This window comes from Elgaria multicarinata, chromosome 4 (genome assembly GCF_023053635.1).
Source record: "Elgaria multicarinata webbii isolate HBS135686 ecotype San Diego chromosome 4, rElgMul1.1.pri, whole genome shotgun sequence".
Taxonomy (NCBI): domain Eukaryota; kingdom Metazoa; phylum Chordata; class Lepidosauria; order Squamata; family Anguidae; genus Elgaria; species Elgaria multicarinata.
In genome coordinates this window covers 44370544-44388902 of record NC_086174.1, presented here as the reverse complement: position 1 = coordinate 44388902, position 18359 = coordinate 44370544, and the positions used below count along the sequence as shown (strand labels likewise).

The 18359-nt window shown below is 41.5% G+C and overlaps 1 non-coding gene across 1 annotated transcript; it reads left to right on the top strand.

Moving 5' to 3' along the window:
* The first annotated feature begins 3707 nt into the window (after positions 1–3707).
* LOC134398541 (5S ribosomal RNA) lies at positions 3708–3826 on the top strand. The gene has a single exon (XR_010025419.1). It is a non-coding gene; the product is annotated as a 5S ribosomal RNA (ribosomal RNA).
* The last annotated feature ends 14533 nt before the right edge of the window (positions 3827–18359 follow it).

Genomic DNA, 18359 nt, shown 5'->3' with positions numbered 1-18359 from the left:
TAGATCTCTTGCCTTAAAGCTCCCAGAGAAATGTTGGGATGCATATTAAGCGCAGGTCTTCTGAGCTTACAGAAGCCCCCACCAAGACTCCAGCATCTGTACTGGTGACATGAGTCACCAGTAGGGGGGCTGGAGAAATTCGAGATGGATTAAAATGAGTTTGGATTTTTAAGACTCTGAACTGTGGGATCCGCTGAGGGCTGGCTTTCCCAAGCTACGCAGAGTCCATAGACTTCCAGATTATTATTATTTTACTTTCCCCAAATTTACGCAAATTCATTTACAGGAAAACTCATGCCGTGCTGGAAAATAGAAGCGGGGGAAGGTCGAATGGAATAGGGGACAATATATGTTACATGCTAACATAAATTAGGTAATTTTTGCAAATTTTCTTATTGAATTGTTTGCATATTTTTCTGTATAATGGGGAGAATTGAAACCATCTGTGAGCAGATGCTAGAATGAACACCATTGCACAATCCACAAAACATATAGAGGAGGAGGGCCTTCTCCACTGTGGCACCTCGGCTGTGGAATGAGTTCCCCAGAGAGGTCTGCCTGGTGCCTACACTGTACTCTTTTCGTCGCCAGCTGAAGACCTTTTTATTCTCTCAGTATTTTAACACTTAATTTTAACTTAAATTTAAATTTTACTGTTGTAACTCTGTATTTTAATCTTATATCAATTTTGCTACATGGTTTTATCCTGGTTGTGCTTTTGATACTGTATTTTGTATTTGTGTTTTTAACCTTGTGTTTTATTATGGTTTTAATTTTTGTGAACCGCTCAGAGATCTGTAGCTATTGGGCGGTATAAAAATGTAATAAATAAATAAAAATAAATAAATAAATATGTGGGACAGACTTCACAAAATCTGGACATCTCTATTCACCAGACAGCATAGATAACATCATTTAGATTTATCCATCACTTCCCCACAGCACTTTTTGAACTGTGATTTTTCATGTTACCAACTCTTATAGCTCAATTTTATCTGTGTCTGCGCCAAAGTTCCATTAATTTCAATGAGGCACTCTTCCCAGGTAAGCAGGTATAGTATTGCAGTCTTGACAGCTATTTTCAGTGTCCTTCTAGTGAATCCTGAGGAATTCCATTTGCCAATTGTCAATCCCCATTCTTTGTTTGGAGAAAGAGTTCAAGAATAACCTATATGCACTAGCCTCTTCTTGTATGATTTCTTCTATTGCAGAGTGCTTGCAGCTGATATATAGGGCAGCGTTCCCCACCTGGGTGTCCACCAAATGTTTTGGACTTCAATTCCCATCAGCCTAAGGGCAAGGCTGCATAGATAACAGTCAGAATTGCAGGAAGATGTAGTCCAAAACATCTGGAAGGCATCATGTTAGAGAAGCCTGTCATAGAGTCTGCCCATCGTGTCACATGTGGCCACTTTTTGTATCTCAGAAGAGGTAGCAATGTTTCCATGATGGCCTTTCTCGCTAGCATCTGGGCCAGTCATCTGGGCAAAAGTTTTCCAGCTATGCCATATGTGGTGCTTTTGAAATGATTTGGATTTCTTCTCCCAGAATGCCTGGCCATTGTTCGTGCTGGCTGTGGCTTATGGGAGTTCTACTCTAAACCATTGAGAGGGCACCAGGTTGCCTTCACATGTTCATTACAAGGATTGTGACTTCTGCGGGTAGAAACAGTATCTAAATCCTTAGCTACCATTGCCCATGGGGAGGGGGAGAAATATTGAAAACCTGATGGCAATGGGAGATATCATATAGGATGCAAACTGTTTTGCCGTCTTCCTGAGAAGTTTTCATGTCATCTGTGTCCATGATTGCTAATGGGAATATCCATCAAAGGAAAGCAAATTTAGCTTGCAAAGCAAACTACCACAAACTGTTCTATGATGTTTCAGTGCTCCCTGCAATGCAGCAGAGAAGGATCAAAACCTCTAGGAACAGAAGAAGGATGTAGCACACATTTCAAATTAGACAGAGCAGCAGAAACTTAAGATGCTGACCAGACTACTGGTGCTGCAGGTGACATTGTGCAGGGTTCCTGACCCGAGAGATCAAAAGTGTCTGCTGAGCAGGGTTCTAAATAAGATATACATAAGAATGTGTGTGTCTCTTCCCCCAAATAAAATCCCTTCCCCCTTTTTCTGCTTCCTTACCAGATGGAATGAACTGCCCCCGGGAGCTAAATCTCTATGCATTTATTTTGGCTGACTCTGCTCATTTGGAGAATGAAGACGGGAGTCTTGAAGAAATGATTCAGAAGTAAGCCCTTGAAGTTGGACGCTATCCAGTATTTCGGAAGGGCAAACGAGCAATATCCAAAATCGTCAGGATCCTCAGCCATCGTCTCACCAGTGGTCTCATGCTCAGTTTCCATTTGCGTTTGAGATTGCTGATCACTCTGTGTGAACAGGAAACCTGTGCAAACCGAGCAGTGATTGAACAGGAGTTTTGCGTAGACCTCCCCAAATTCGAGCAAATCTCCCGGAATTTGCTGATTTGTGCAGATTTCTTCCACAGAGTAAAGATGATTCAGTCCACCGAGGAAATTTGCAGAAATATGAGTGCAATGAACTGGGAATTGGGAATGAGACGAATGTGAGCATGTGCTCACCAATTTCCAAGTATTTTTGGCAGACACATGCTTGTGCTCACACTCACAGGCCTAATCTACACCAAGCAGGATATTGCACTATGAAAGTGGTATATAAAAGCCAAGAGCCATGCTACTGCTTCATAGTGGTACTGAAGTGCTCTGACAACTGTTGGGGACCATTGACACACACCATATACCACTTTCATAGTGTTATATCCTGCTTGATGTAGATTAGGCCACATTCAAAGCTTCAAATGGAGCAAAAATGAAACTCTTGCACATCCCTATCCTACTTGAATCTCTAATATGGGCCACTTTGCCCATGCTGTACCTTTCCCCCAAAATGAGGACACACAACAGATAAAGAACTGGCTGGAGCTCTAGGTGGTTCGGAGGACTGGTTCACCTCATACCTAGATCTAGTTCCCATCACTGCAGAATGCTGGACTAGATGGGCCCTCGGTCTGATCCAGCATGGCTCTTCTTATGTTCTCATCCCATTCACCTCTAGGTAGTGAAGGTAAAGACCCCTGTCTGAAACTCTGACAAACCTGCCAGTCAGAATAAACAACCTGGCCCAAGACAAAATGTGTGAAGCAACCTTTAGTCATATCTGTAAAGTTTGTTGCCTTAAATATGCAGCAGGGAAGGAAAACAAGCTGTTAGTTTCCCATTTATCAGGCCAGACTGTGTCATAATGCAGCATTCAAATCATGGCGCTGGGAAAAAAAACCTTTTAAAGGGAAGGAAGTTGACAGCCAGGAGAGAGAAAAGGATTGCAAGTGCTCATGGAAATCAATAATCCATTCCATATATATATATATATATATATATATATATATTTAAATCATATTTTAGCTTTCATCTTGCAGAGAGACACGAAGCATGTGTTAACACACACACACACACAGATAGAGAGAGAGAGATGAATCACACCACTTATTAATGAACTGGCATGTGCTATGACTACAGATGGATGAAAAAATTGTTCAATCTGAATTTTTAAGCAAAGTTACCTTTTTCGGACCTCCCAAACCTGTATGCAGGCCAGAACACACTTGCACCTCGAAAGCTGAAATTTTCAGCATTTTGCAATTTTTTTAAAAAAAGAAAAATGCACGCCTACGGCCATACTACCCTGAACACGCCCGATCTCGTCTGATCTCGGAAGCTAAGCAGGGTCAGGCCTGGTTAGTACCTGGATGGGAGACCGCCTGGGAATACCGGGTGCTGTAGGCTAAAAGAAAAAGAAAAGAAAAATGCACACAAAAATGCATGCATTAGGGGAAAGTATGCTAAAAAATCATTAAATTAAAATGTACGTTAGAAGAAATGCCCTCAAAAATGTATATGTATTTTGTGGAAGTGGAGTGTGGAAATAACAGGGCAACACAAGTATTTGGATTTAAAACCAATTTGAACCGCCCAGAGAGCTCCGGCTATTGGGCAGTATAGAAATGTAATAAATAAATAAATAAATAAAACTGGGCCACATTTTATTAACAAGTATCTGCAGAAGCGTAACCTAAGCGGGCATCTCCTCTAAACGGCTTCCAGCCATACTTATCTTGGGCAAAACATTCCTGTCCAGAGGGTGGCGCAACGGTGGGAGACCTTCCAGTGTCACCCCGCCCCGTGATGTAAGTCTACAGGTGAGTGAGAAAGGTTGGTCCCAAGGGTAACCCTTATCTCCCCAGCTGGACCGTAGGGTTTGCAGATGCTGAGCCTCAGGCATTTACCCTTCACCACTAGGTGCCTTGGAATACTCACCAGCCCTAACCATGTGGAGATGTCTGCTTCCCTGGCAACGAATGTGACCAAAACAAAGAACTCCAATCAACCTATTTAATACACCCTAGCCTGTCTTGCAGTGTGAAGTAGCCGAAAAAACTCACAACCTTAAAATCAGGTAATGAGTAAAAAATTCCTACTTGGCCTCCTAAAGACGACCAGCGAACCCACACTACCTACAGGGAAGGGCGGGAGGGAGCCGCTTTCACAAAGAAGAGGAGGGGGTAGGACCGGATCTCCTTTAAAGATCCTCACTCCCCCTCCTCTCTCCAGTGGCGAGATGCGAGGCCACCCAATAGGCAGCCTCCATGCCTCATCTTGCCACCCCCACCTGTAACGGCCTCACTACACCCAGGCTGTGCCGGGCATGTGTGTAAGGCTTATAGCCTGAATTTCCACTGATGCAGAAAGGGGTAGAAGCCCACTTCCTGCCCAGCTGGCACATCTGGGGGGAGGGCATTTGCAGGCGGGAATGGGAAGGAAATTGGAAAAAAATAAAAAAAATGAAGAAAAATGGATTATAGGATATTTTATTTTAGCATGATGAATAAAATGTTTAAGATAACTCCAAATGATTTCTAAAAACTATGCACAGTATCAGGTTATTTCTAGGGATGTGTTCCGCTCCACTTAGAATCGGAGAATCAGAAGCGAATTGGCCTGCTCCGCCTTGCCCAGAGGCAGAGTAGAAGCGAACCGGGGTCCAGGAGAAGCATGGCGAAGAGAAGCGGCGATAGGCGAAGTGCTTCTCTTTTCACGGAGCGATCCGCCCGCCATTTTGGATAATTTCGCCCATAGGATTGCATTGTGGAAAAGATTAGGGGATAACTGTGTTGTTTTTAAAGCTATCTTTCTGAAATTTCGTGTGCTTAGAGAGTCGTGGCTGGGGGTCATTTTGAGCCTACTCTCAGCACTCTACGTGGTGCGGTTCGCTTGCTATAATTTTCTAAAAAAAAGGGTAAAAAAAGCAGGAGAGGTACCTTTTTGAAGTGCTGAGAGGCAGATTCAACTTCCAGTCATGATCACCTGATGAAGCATCCTCCAATACCAAAGTTGGAGGAGGGGATAGGCAAAACGGGATACTTAGTAACTTGGGATACTGGGAAACCTCTCTTTCTTAGTCTGAACGGACTTTTCCCAGTGTTTTTTAAAACAGTAGCCCCACCAAATGCACAAACACAACCTGAAATCATATACTAAGCAAATAAATAACAGATAGAAACACAGCACTGATACCCACCCTAACCTTGGTGAACAACTGAATAGATGTGGTGCAAGGGGATGAGGTCCCCTAGGGCATGTGGATGTGCCCAGTGCACACACACTGTGTCCTGCCCTTGGAGGGTCATCAGAGCCCTCCAAAGAGTAACCAGTGGAGACTAATGTCTATCATGAGTTGAAGTGACAGGTAGCTTCTTAAATACTGGTAGGGCCAGTCAAAAATTGGCATATCCCCCTCCCCCTGGGCACGTCCACTTTCCTCTTACTGGTAAAAGACAGACATAGCCTTTTAAAATAAAATCTTCATTGTTTATTCAGCAACACTGCTGCTTTTAATTCTACCTCTCCTTTGTTTGTTTATTTATTTATTCCATTTTATATTTACACCCCATAGCCCAAGCTCTCCTGGCTTTTCTTCTTCAGTGAAGTCAGGCAGGCTTTCATTGTGGTTCAACTCCTTATTGTTGTTGTTATTGTTATTGCTATTAATATTAATTAGTACTGCTATTATTAACGTTACTGTTGTTGTTGTTGTTGTTGTTGTTGTTGTTGTTGTTGTTGTTGTTGTTGTTTAATAATGGCTGTGATCACAGTGCAGTCAATCAACTCTGAAGCAAGGATCACAAAGCTTTACTCTTATCCTCCTAGCCTCCTAGTTATGGGATGCAAAAGAAAAGGCATCTCTCTGTGCTGTTCTGACCTCACAGGGATGGTTTGCATTACTGGCTTTGAAACAATCCTTTCCTCACTTGTGCCCCCAGAAATGTCTGCTGCCTGCCTGCGTGCCTTCCCCCCGGGGTGCTGCTGTGGTGGGGCATCTGGCGGGACTGACTCCCCCATACTAGATCTATGGCATATCTCTACCTGGCTCTCTGCCCGCCTGTCCTCCTCCTCTGTGACCGCCTAGCAGGGATGGTTTGTGTGTGTCTTGCTTTGTCTCAGGGGACAAGTCCTTCCTGCGCTCACTTAGACTTTTTGAAGTTTCAAATCAATTTTTCAAGTGTGGAAGAAGATTCATATTTAGGGTTATCTACTCCCCAATTCATGGCATGTTGGGATTTCCTTTGAAATGGCCCCAATGAGCTATCTGCAGCTTTAAATCCCTGATATACTGGGGTGTCCGATTTTCAAAAATTCCCCAAAAACCAGGGGAGGCTTGAGTTTTGGCATGTATGTGTATACGTGCATGAGGTGTCATGGTGCCTATCCTGAGGTTTCTAACATGAAAATTGATGGAGATATTGAAAGGGGTGTGAATTGGGGTTAGGGGTGCTACGTTAGAGGTTAAAGCCCCCCAAAAAAATCAGGGGATGATGGAATTTGCTTGAAACTTGCCAGGAATGCGGATGCGCCTGCTTCCAAGTTTTTATCTGTCAAAATGTTGGAGAAAAGCCCATGTCTAAAAATGGGGTGTCTGATTTTCAAAAATTCCCCAAAAATCAGGGGAGGCTTGGATTGGCTTGAGGCTTGGCATGCATGTTTATACGTGCATGAGGTGTCATGGTGCCAAATTTGAGGTTTCTAACATTAACAGAAAAAAAGTTGTAGGCTTTTTTGGATTTCAATGCAAGCCTATGGGAGGAAAAAGCGGAGCTCCGATCCGGATCTGGAGCTTCGCAGCAAACCGGAGCGGACTATAGGTGGATCGGAGTGGACCCGATCCAGAAGAGAAGCGGATTGGGGGGTCCGTGCACACCCCTAGTTAATACAATTTCTGTGCACCAAGGACAAGCAAGTCCTGGTTTGCAAACTGACACTACAACTCTCAAATGCAAGGGCAAAGGTGCATTTCTGCCTCTAGGGGGCACTGCCACTGAAGCAGAGACTGAAATTGATAATGATAGCTATAGCTCAGAAAATGAGTCTGATTCCATGTATATTCATTGAATCTTGGTCCCCCTTTTTTCTCTGTTCATTTTATGGGAATGGGTGCTTTATGTCTGCTTGACACTGTGGAGGACTAGCGGAGACATAAATAATTTTCTTTGTTAGTAATGTTGTTGGCAGGGTCGATAAAGATCAATGTTTTTTTTAAAAAATAAATTAAAATCTATTTTTTTTAATTTAAATCGGATTTTTTTAATTTAAATTGGATTTTTTAAAATTTAAATTAGATTTTTTTAAATAAAATGCTTTTGAGGAAAAATCTATCTAGAGATAGTTTTCTATTTAAGATACATTATAGTCCAAAGGTTATTCATCATGAAATAAGGATTAGCATGAGGCTGTTTAAATTTTTTGGTAAATGAATTCCATTAATCCATTCACAATGTCATGATCTTCCAGAGGTGTCTGTGAGATTATTTTTCTCCTTCCAATAAAGTACAGCAGAAAAGGTGTCCAAATATGAATGATTAACCTATTAAACTGGAGATAGTTCACCTTGCAATAATATCATAATTATCTATCTATGATGTGTTTCTAATAGTATAACCAAATTAGTATTTGTTTGATATACATGCAAAACTAATCTGAAAAGTTGCTATTCTAAAAATGAAACATTCCTATGGTTGTAAATATTAAGATTATACCACCAAGAATGAGTCTTTGGTAACTCTGAGTTGTCTAAAATATAGCGAGGAAGAGTGCACTTTTGAGGGGGTGGGGAGTCACAAAATTAAATCGAGTCAACCACCCTGGTTGTTACTGTCTTCTGGGTTTTTTTAAAATTATTTTTTGCCTGCTCTTCATAAACTGGCAAAACCAAAGGGGTTCCTTACAGTTCAGGAGCTTGTAGCTCCATTTGTTAACAACAACAACAACAACAACGCAATTTTTTTAAAAAAATAATAATTCAATTTGTAATAACTGCTTGAATACACTGTACTTTTAATATACCAAATAATTTTCTGCCAAACCAACTTGTACATAATTACATTTTATGTTCCTAAAGTAACAAAATTGACTTTCAATCTGTAAAAATACTAATACTGCACTTTTTCAATTTCTCTGAAAATTTCCGTGTTTTTCCGGAAGAAAACCTGGGGGGGGGGAGTGTTTTCTTCCAAGTCTTCAAATTTCTGGAAATTTTATATCTCTAGTTTCACCAGAGCTGTGTGGCACTGGTCAGGGGTCTCCCCGCCGCACACACTTATAAGTAAGTGAAATTTAAGAAAGAGGCCGGATTTTATCCGACTCCTGACTTTGGCAGAGTGGCTCACCCATAAGACTGGCTACTGCCTGTAGAAAGGTTAATAGATTTCTGCACTTTCACATTCAGATCCAGGAAGGGATGAATGACTCACACTAAATAAAGAGACCCTAGTTTATCCCAAATTCTGGTATCTGTGGCTTTATTTCCTCAGTTCCTTCTCCTCTCACAAATGAACTTACAGATGTGAAACTGAGAAACTGAGCAGAACTGAAACTTACAGGTTCACCATTCCTAGCTTTCACTCTTCGTTTCTGAATGAAATCCAAATCAAGGAACTCATATATAACTACCTAGTGGAGACTTAGGCCAGATCTACACCAAGCAAGATATAGTGCTATGAAAGCGGTATGAAAGCGGTATATGGTATGTGTCAATGGGACACAACAGCTGTCAGTGCACTTGAAAAAAAATCCTATTCTGTCAATGAACAGATGACAGAACGAAAGGTACCTGATACTCCCTGAAGCTCAGACAGAATGGATTTTACAAAATCCATACATCCCTAACCATGGCATATTACCATGCCTGTGATGACAAAAGAAGTCCCATAAAGCCCCTTGCAGGAATTCCTTGTGTAGTCATAAATCAGTCCTCGTAAATGAAAGCATTTACATTTGTAGAGTGGCTTCATAGTTTGCTTGGCATCGTAATTTGAGAATTTTTACTGCTAGTTTACTTTACTGCTCTGCTGTAAATTCTGCTTAAGCAATCTTGGAAGGATTTGTGGCAAACATCAGGTAATGTTTGCTGCTCCGGCCCAGGTTCACCTGCATACAAAAGCCCCTTGACCTGCTTGAGTTATGTCCCAATCACCTCTTGCATTAAACTAATCTGGAAGTGTTTACTCAGTGACTGGTTTTAAGGAGCTTTAGGAGACCAAGGCTGTGATTTTAAGAAATACTAATTAGTTACTGTGACATCATCATCATTATTATTATTATTATTTGCATTTTTATACTGCCCAACAGCTGAAGCTCCCTGGGCAGTTCACAAATATATATGGCACTTTCTAGATTCTGATGCACTCAAAGAGTGTGTGTGATATATATGAGGAAATCAAAGAAATGAGTTTTAGTTACTGGATTTTATTTTATTTTTAAAGCAGGCATTACAAACAATTTGCTTCAGGTGCTACATATCCATTATTGCCTGCTGACTGCATTTACTTACATGTAGAATGAACCACAAAGAGGGTGGGGGATGAGAATCTTAGCAGCATGAAAGGTTTCATAATAGCCAGGTTTAGTCAAAGGCACGGACAATATTCAATTCACATCAAGAATACCAGAAAGCACTGATGTGTGAAGATGCAATCTCTTTCATCTTAGGTTTATGGGTTCGAAAGGGAAATACCTTCAGCGCTTTTGAGAAATAAGCAAGCAAGCAAGCAAGCAAACAAACTGGTTAGGGGCAGAGAAGACAAATTAGCCCTTCAGTGCAGAAGTTCCTAGGTTCAATCCCAGATCTCTCCCCACCTTCAAATGGATCTAGGCTCACCATGTGTCCCACTTCAGTAAGGACTGTCCTCTACTTGAAGGTGTCTTCGATTTGAATGGCTGTCCAACGCAAGTCCAGATTAGAGAAAAAGAAACGTAAGAAAGGAGAACAGCAAAGGCCTTGTCGTTGCCCATCATCAGGTAACATGTGGACAGGAGACTGAGTAGGCACATAGATTACCCTGGGCCAGATCTACACCTTGTGTCAAATCATGACATTACCCATCATGGTAATATAGCATTACCCATCATGGTAATGCTATAATGACATATAGCATTACCCATCATGGTAATGCTATATGTCACTTGAACGTTTAGACCTCATAGGACACACAATGACATTTGTTACAGTATTTTGGATCATGTAGAATAAAAAGCAGGAAATAGCACAATAAAAGTGCTATATGGAATGTGTAACATGCCCCAACAGTTATCAAAGCAGTAGTGTGGAGCTAGCCCTGGTATCAGACATCCCCACTGTGGTAAGATGCATCATACTTCTATTTAAATTATAGTAATCATTTCTAAATTGACCGGCCACTGTTTTTTATTAGCAATGCCTTTTAAATGGATCAATTTTCATTAGCTGTTTTAAACTCCCCCTCCCTTTTTACTGTTTTATTCCTATGTTCACCATTTCAGAATCTATTTTAGATATGGAATGGTATATAAATATTGTAAATAAATAATAAATAAATTGGCATCCCTGCAGATAATTCACTGTAGGCAAATTTTATGTAAAGTTGTTGTCCCCCCCCCCCCCCAATTCGGTAATGCACAGCCTCTTTTTTTTTTTTTTGGCAACCCATAAATGGATCTCAAGAGGACAGGCTGGGATAGGTCAATGCCTGAAAACTTTGAGAGTGGCGGCCAAAGTAGACAACAGAGGCCTATAGAAATCAGTGATCCGATGCCATGTAAGGCAGCTTTACGGGCTCATATGTCTCTTCGGTTGACCGTGTTTTGGAAGAGTGATGAAAACAAATGCCAACTGAAAAAGCCATTAAGCCAAAGAAGCCATTATACAAACTCTCCCAGCAACAGACAAAATTGGGCATTTAATAATGTAGGGAAGAGGCAGCAGCAGCCCACAGATCAGGGGTGTACAACCATTTTGGCCCTACGGGCTGCATGTGATGTGCGCTCAGTGTTCGAGCGGCCAAAGGTACACACATGCATATGTATGCATAGAAGCATATACAGGCTCTCTCCAGCTACCAGCAATGGAAGAGAAATCCACATCATGATCTCTGGTTAAGTGGGTAGAGGGAAGGTTAGCAATCAGCACCAGTAGCCACAACTAGAACAGTACAATTGGTGGAGAGGGGAAAATTTGGTAGCGGTAGTGGTAGCTAAGGTTTCTGGGTATTTGCATGTTGTGCACCTCTCCTATAGATGGATATGCTAACAATTACGAGATGACTCACTGAGTTATGATGCAAGCCTATGGTTGCAGTCCCAATAGACAGAGGGCTCTGAGTTGAGTCCTCTGCCAGCAAGTTGAGTCCTCTGAGTTGCCCTGCCAGCAAGATCCCAGTAGGGTGAATGCAGAATGGAGGTGATCTCACCTCTATTCCTCCATTTAAAATGCCAAAACCACCCAAGAAAGCTCTGAGCCCATCTAGCTGACTTACCTTACAGTGGGTAAGGCTTGTCCTCCTCACCCACCAGCACTCCCTTTTAATCCTTCTCTGACATCTCTTATAGTTGTCCACTGCAGCTGGGAGAGGGAGGGCAAGGAGAAGAGAAGGTCTACAACTGTACAACCTCCTCTGTGCTTATAGCTCAGCCTATGGACATGGAGAAAGTAAGCTGCAGCTTTGTATGATGTCCCAAGCTCTATCTAGAGGACATAGGATTGCTCTCCCAATCAATTAGACAATAATCCATGTATGGATCTCAGGCAGGAAGAGATTTCCAAGGACCAAGAGCCTTAGAATATGCACACTAGGGATGTATGGATTTTGTTAAATCTATACCACCTGTGTTTTGAGGATTGTCAGCTGAGTGTTTTGAGGATTGAGTGGACAATGTTCCATTGTCCACTCAATGACAGAATCAGATTTTCTGTATGATAATTTTGTTTGTTTGCAAATGCACATTTGCATTAAGTTGCAACAGTTACTGTATATCTGTGCAAGTGAATGAAATTGTGGAAATCCCTCTCCACAAACCAAAGTAAATAAATAAATAAATAAATAAATAAATAATAATAATAATTCCACACATACCACTTCTTAAAAGCTGTTCTGCTGGTCAGATTCATAAAATCTGAATCCATCCAAATCTGTTGCAAATTTCTCTGATATCCCTAATGCATGCACAGTTTAGCATGATGGCATGATACGAATGCATAATAACCACTCAGAATTTAACCTGAGAGTTTCCTTTTAGGACAAGTTCTGTTTTGAATTGAGACTAGGATCCTTAGCTGCTCATATTTCTTCTGCCCAGTGGCTCTTAAGAAGATTACTTTCAAAGGGTCTCAAGAACTACTCTATTTCTAGCTGCCTACGGGAACTGGGCACTTAAACACCTTTGTTCTTTTGTCTCCCCACAGTTAGGCACAAGGCCCAGGAACGGAGAAAGAAGCTGTAGAACTGGGCCAAAGGACTAGAAGACCATCTAAATAAAAGCAGCAAGAGCTGAGGTTCATTCCAGAGTTGTGGTTTACCAAAAAGAACACTCCAGGGAAAGCATATGACTGAACTGCACCCAATACTTTGCCCAAAGACCACTCAAAGAATTAATTAAAGTGTAACAAAAGAAAAAAAATAAGGATGTTAGGTAGGGGTGTCATAGAAATCCACAATAGAATCAAATGAGTTCAGATTTCTATGAGCCTGATCCATGGATTACACAGCAGACTGACTTTTCCTCAGTCAGGCAAATTCCCCAGATTTGCTTTCTCTTTCTCTAATTTTCTGGAATTTTGTGCAAATTTAGTAATATAAAAATATGGAAAATTTAAAAAGAAACAGCTAAAAATTAGCATTTTCCCCTTAGGTAAATGTGTGAAAATACTCATTTTGGGATGATTTGTACATTGCAGGGAGATTTGCACATATTTGCAAGTGCACTTTTGTGCACATGGGAATTTGCGCAAATTCGAATTTGTGAAAATTTGGAAACAAACAAACAACAACAACAATTCCATCGTTGAGTGGACAATGGAACAACAGGTCCAAGAAACACAATTCATACAGTCCTAGTGGTAGGTGGAGACAGAATTTGTGGTTGCTCTGATTGGGCACAATTATTCATGAGCAGAGAATTTCTATATGACAGATGCTACAGACCTCCTAAACAGCTTTCTAGGAATCCCTGGAAATTTTAGTTTTTGCGGGAGGGGAGTGGCAGGCTGATATAAGTGTGCACTGACAGAAGATTCAATTTGGACTGCACTGCCCTCACAGCTTGCTCCAACTAAGAAGCCCCAACAGAGGCATAAGTAGGAATTCCCATGGAGCGATTCCCTGAGTTCCACCTTGAAATTTGTTCCACCACATTCCCTTTCCTGAAAGCAAGTTTCTTTGCTGATGTTGTTCGAATGGGGAAAGTGTGCAGTTCTCCCCATTGACTAAATCATGAAAATGCATTTTGTTTTTTTGTTTTTTATAACGTGCATTTTTAAAGTGCGCATTTGCTAACCAACACATTTTGTGAATGTCATTGCAAGCTTGGGAATATTCAAGCTTCGCCTGAAAAATGAACTCACAGTTGTGGATGCAAACAGCACAAGTTCTGATGTTTAATTCTTGTACATCCCTATCCACATGGGGCAAGGGCGCATGAAATAGTTATTACCAACACCATCACATTTCACAACTCCACATGGGAGAGCACATACAGGAAGATAAAAGTTTCTGACACCACCACAATTCACCAGCCCTACTGGGCAGAATGCTGGTGTTGCTTCACTAGAGAAACAAAATAAAACACACAGAAATAATGAGATAATACTACTCTCCCTCTCTCTCTCTCTCTCTCTCTCTCTCTCTCTCACACACACACACACACACACACACACACACACACACACACACTGCAGAACAACAAGAAATTCAAATTGTGAACAGTGCAATCCCATGGTCCCTAGATGTCATTTGAGGAGCCACAGGATCATGGGGATTTTCTCTCCTGAGGCTGCAGACAATGCTAACTTGGGTCTCAGCTAGACCTACCAGATCTAGCGTGACACAGAGGTGAGCATCTCGTGATATTTTTATCGTGAGATCTCCCCCTCTGTTTACACGCAGTGCATGATGACCTCGGAGGGAGAGGAAGCAAAATGCTTAACCACCATAGCTTAGTGTGTCATCTGAATAGGGTCTCTCTCCTTTTCAGAAAGAGAGTGTGGTTTTAAAACTCTTGAAGATTTAAAAAACGAAGAAAAAAGTGTGAACATTTCCAGGCTTTTAGGAAGGCCAGGAAGTCTTACCTATTTACTCTGGCCTTTCACTGATTGTTGTTAAGTAATAGGATTAAATTTACATGGACGTACATTTTACATTTATGTAAACCAAACATATGAGGGATCTTTTGGAAATGAATTCTGGGTGATTAGGAAAACCTGAGAGAGCCCCTCCCCCCTCACCTGAGAGAGCTAGAGATCACAACAAGGTCCTTGAAAGCAATTCTTGGTTCATTTCTATAATGAAGGATTTGAAATGAGTTAAAAATCATAGATCGGGAACAAGAACCATACACTTTTCAGGGGAATTAACACTGAGAAGGTTAAAGATAACAAGTCGGTAATGAAGCTAGGTAGACAAAGATGCATAGAAAATTTTGTGTGTGTGTGTGTGTGTGTGTGTGTGTGTGTGTGTTTAAAAGGTGATAGAAATGTGGCATCTCACAGTTTTAGCACATAGTTAAGTGTGTGTGTGTGTGTGTGTGTGTGTAAGAGAGAGAGAGAGAGAGAGAGAGTGAGTGAGTGTTCATGGAGAAGGGGGAAGAGAGTGGTGGGAGGAGAAAGAAGTTTCAACCTGCAGTAATTTGACTGGGGGAGAAACATACTGTTCGGAGACTTATGAGAGAGTTTTGGAGGAGAAGGTTAGAGCAAATGCTGGGTTTTAGAAGAAAGTAGATAGGAATAGAAGAGCACCAGAATGCTCCAAAGTCAAGCACTTTTGGCATGTGGAATGGGATGAAATGTTAGGGAAAAGGAAGAGGAGGAGAATAATTGGGAATATGGACCACTGGGGGGGGGGGAATAGAAGATAATGCAAAGCTTCACTTCTCCATATCTGCTGACTTTTGAAGTGATGGGAAGCTCTGTTGAGCTCATTCTCTGGGGAAACAGCGAGGAGGAACGGAGGGGGTCGCTCTTCTGAACAGAAAGTGTCCTTTTTGGATAGAAGGTATCCTCATTCTCTCTCCCTCTTTCTCCCTCCCTCTCTCTTACCATCTCTGTAAAATCCACGAATTTGGGTTACATGTTTTATCCCTCCTGTCAGGATTTAATAATTAAAACAAAACAAGTCCTCCCTCAGAGATTATAGGATGTTGGACAGTGGATTTTTGAGGTTTCAGTCAGTGAAGGGATGAGAGAAAACAGTGGGATCCTTTTTCCGTCAAGAGGTGGGAAAGAGTGGGATTTGATGGCTAGTATAAATATATTTTGCTACCACAGAATACTCTTAAGGCCATTGCTACACCTGCCTTTTCCCCCAGGATCATCCCTGGATCATTCCTGTGCATCCAAATGACACACAGGGGATCCCAGGAGCAGGCAGGGATGATCCCTCCATTTTCCTGGGATAACCCTTAGGTGTATAAAAGGGCCTAAGTGTGATGCTTTGGCTTGTTTCTTTGCAGATGCAGGTTTAAAAGCTGATGGAGTCAGAAGTCCTGACACCATTAAGGATATTTCCATGGCCCTCCCGTCATTTCATCATAGAGAGGTACAGCTTTAAGAGGGAGCTTCCATTGAGGCATACAGCCCAAGGTCAGTGGAGTGTTCAACATTCAGTTTTCATGGTCTGGGCCTTATTCCATCTTGTATTGTTCCCCTGGCTCACTATTCTGCCTTCTTCTGCTCCTAAATGTCCCTTAACTCCAGGCATTATTCATATTTGTAAAACTCATCATGGGAGCAGAAATGGGGCTGTGCTGGGGGTTGAATCCAAGATTTGTATTGGATCCCGGATGTACCTTCTGGGATCTGCTCAGGGAAGGTACCTTTACTTGATTGGGGGATCCACAATCCCAACTGCACCAAACCCACCCCATTCACCAGGGTCCCCAAATCCTCCATGTAGCATTTTCAGAGGGCTAGAAGGGGCGCCATGAGGTGGAGGAGCACCAGTCCCATTGGATGTGCCTAAATCTGTACACAACCCTCTGTAGCAAACATGTCTAAGGTTCTGCTTTCACTCCACACAGATGTGTTTTAAGTACATCCTGGCAGAGCACACTTATTGCTATGCAGCCTACAAAAACACAGATCTGAAATAAGCCCATTCTATAACATCTTATCTCGATGCTTCATAGAAATTGTATAACACCAAGAGAGGATACTAAGTAATCAATGTATTCAGCTGAACACCTGCACCACTGTGGGAAAAGAGGTTTTGTACACAGAGTTTAAAAGAACAAGCATTATCAACGTTATTACAACAACAGAGGAATCAGCATTAGGAGAAACAGGAAGTAGAAATATTTTCTACACTGAGTTAAGCAGCAGCTGTAAGCTAGGTAGGCAAGCACAGAAATTTAATCAGTTTGTGTTCCTTTCACATGTGTTCATTCACAAGTCTGTTCCATCCTACCTCTGCATTCATATAATGTTGTTGTTGTTGTTGTTGTTGTTGTTGTTGTTGTTATTATTATTATTATTATGTTCTATGTTTGGCACACATATAAATGGTTTTTGTCTCCCAACGTCAGGAATGTGAGGATAGCATAAGGATAGGCACAATTTTCAGAAAGAGTGTCATTTTCAAATCTAAGGCATGTAAAAAAAAAAGATAGCCCTGCTGGTGTATGGGAACAAAAAAATATTTTTTAAAAAAATGTTGTTGGGAAATACCTTTACTAGGAGATACTGAAACAATTTTCAAATTAGTTTTCCTGGTCCTAATAAATAGATTTCCACAGAAAAACCACCCATTTCCCTGGACCTTTTCAACTGCATTTTTCTTCCCCAAATTTGGAATTGATTATTTATTTATTTATTTATTTATTTATTGCATTTCTATACCGCCCAATAGCCAAAGCTCTCTGGGTGGTTCAAAAAAAGTTTCAGTTATGGGCCTTAAATAATTCCACATAGCTATCTTTCACTCGCAATAGCATTTTGTGAACCACCCAGAGAGTTTGTGAACCGCCCAGAGAGCTCCGGCTATTGGGCGGTATAGAAATGTAATAAATAAATAAATAAAATAAATACATCACATGTTTTGAAGTCTTAGAATTATATAAACTGGTAGCAGTTTTACTTCATGTATGTTCTTTTGAAGTGACATAGCATCACATGTCACTTTAAAAAGCGCACCTGTGATTGCTCAAGTCATGGGGCCTCATGTATTATGGGGAGGGGGCTGTTCAAGCAGCTGGCACCTTCATGGGATCCCAGCGACATCTCAAGTCTCATAGTGGCACTGTACTGTGGGGATTGCATGGTGGGAGGGGCACAGTCTTAAAACATTTTAAAACTTGGCTGTTCTCAAGTTGGAGGTGGGGTGACTATACTCAACGAAGCACACTGAGAAGAAAGCTCTGTCTGGAGTAGGGATGGGTACAAATTTGGAAAGAACCTGCATAAGCAAAGTTGAGAGATTTGTCCATCCAGGTAGAGGGTTTTGAGAGCACAGCTTTTAAATTTCTGGGTTTGAATCTCTGTATATTCAATTATATTTGGGGTGCTGAATCTGGACTGCCTGCCTGCCTGCGTGCATGCATGCATGCGTGTGTGCGTTCGTGTGTGTGTGTGTGTGTGTGTGTGAGAGAGAGAGAGAGAGAGAGAGAGAGGTTCTTCATGTTTAGCAACTACATGGCAGGCAGGCACATCATGGTCTTCTACATACTAAAATCCTTCTACCTGTTTAATTAAGACAGAGCAGCTGTTGAGAACTTACCAAAATGTGCCAAGCTCTTCATAAAAAGG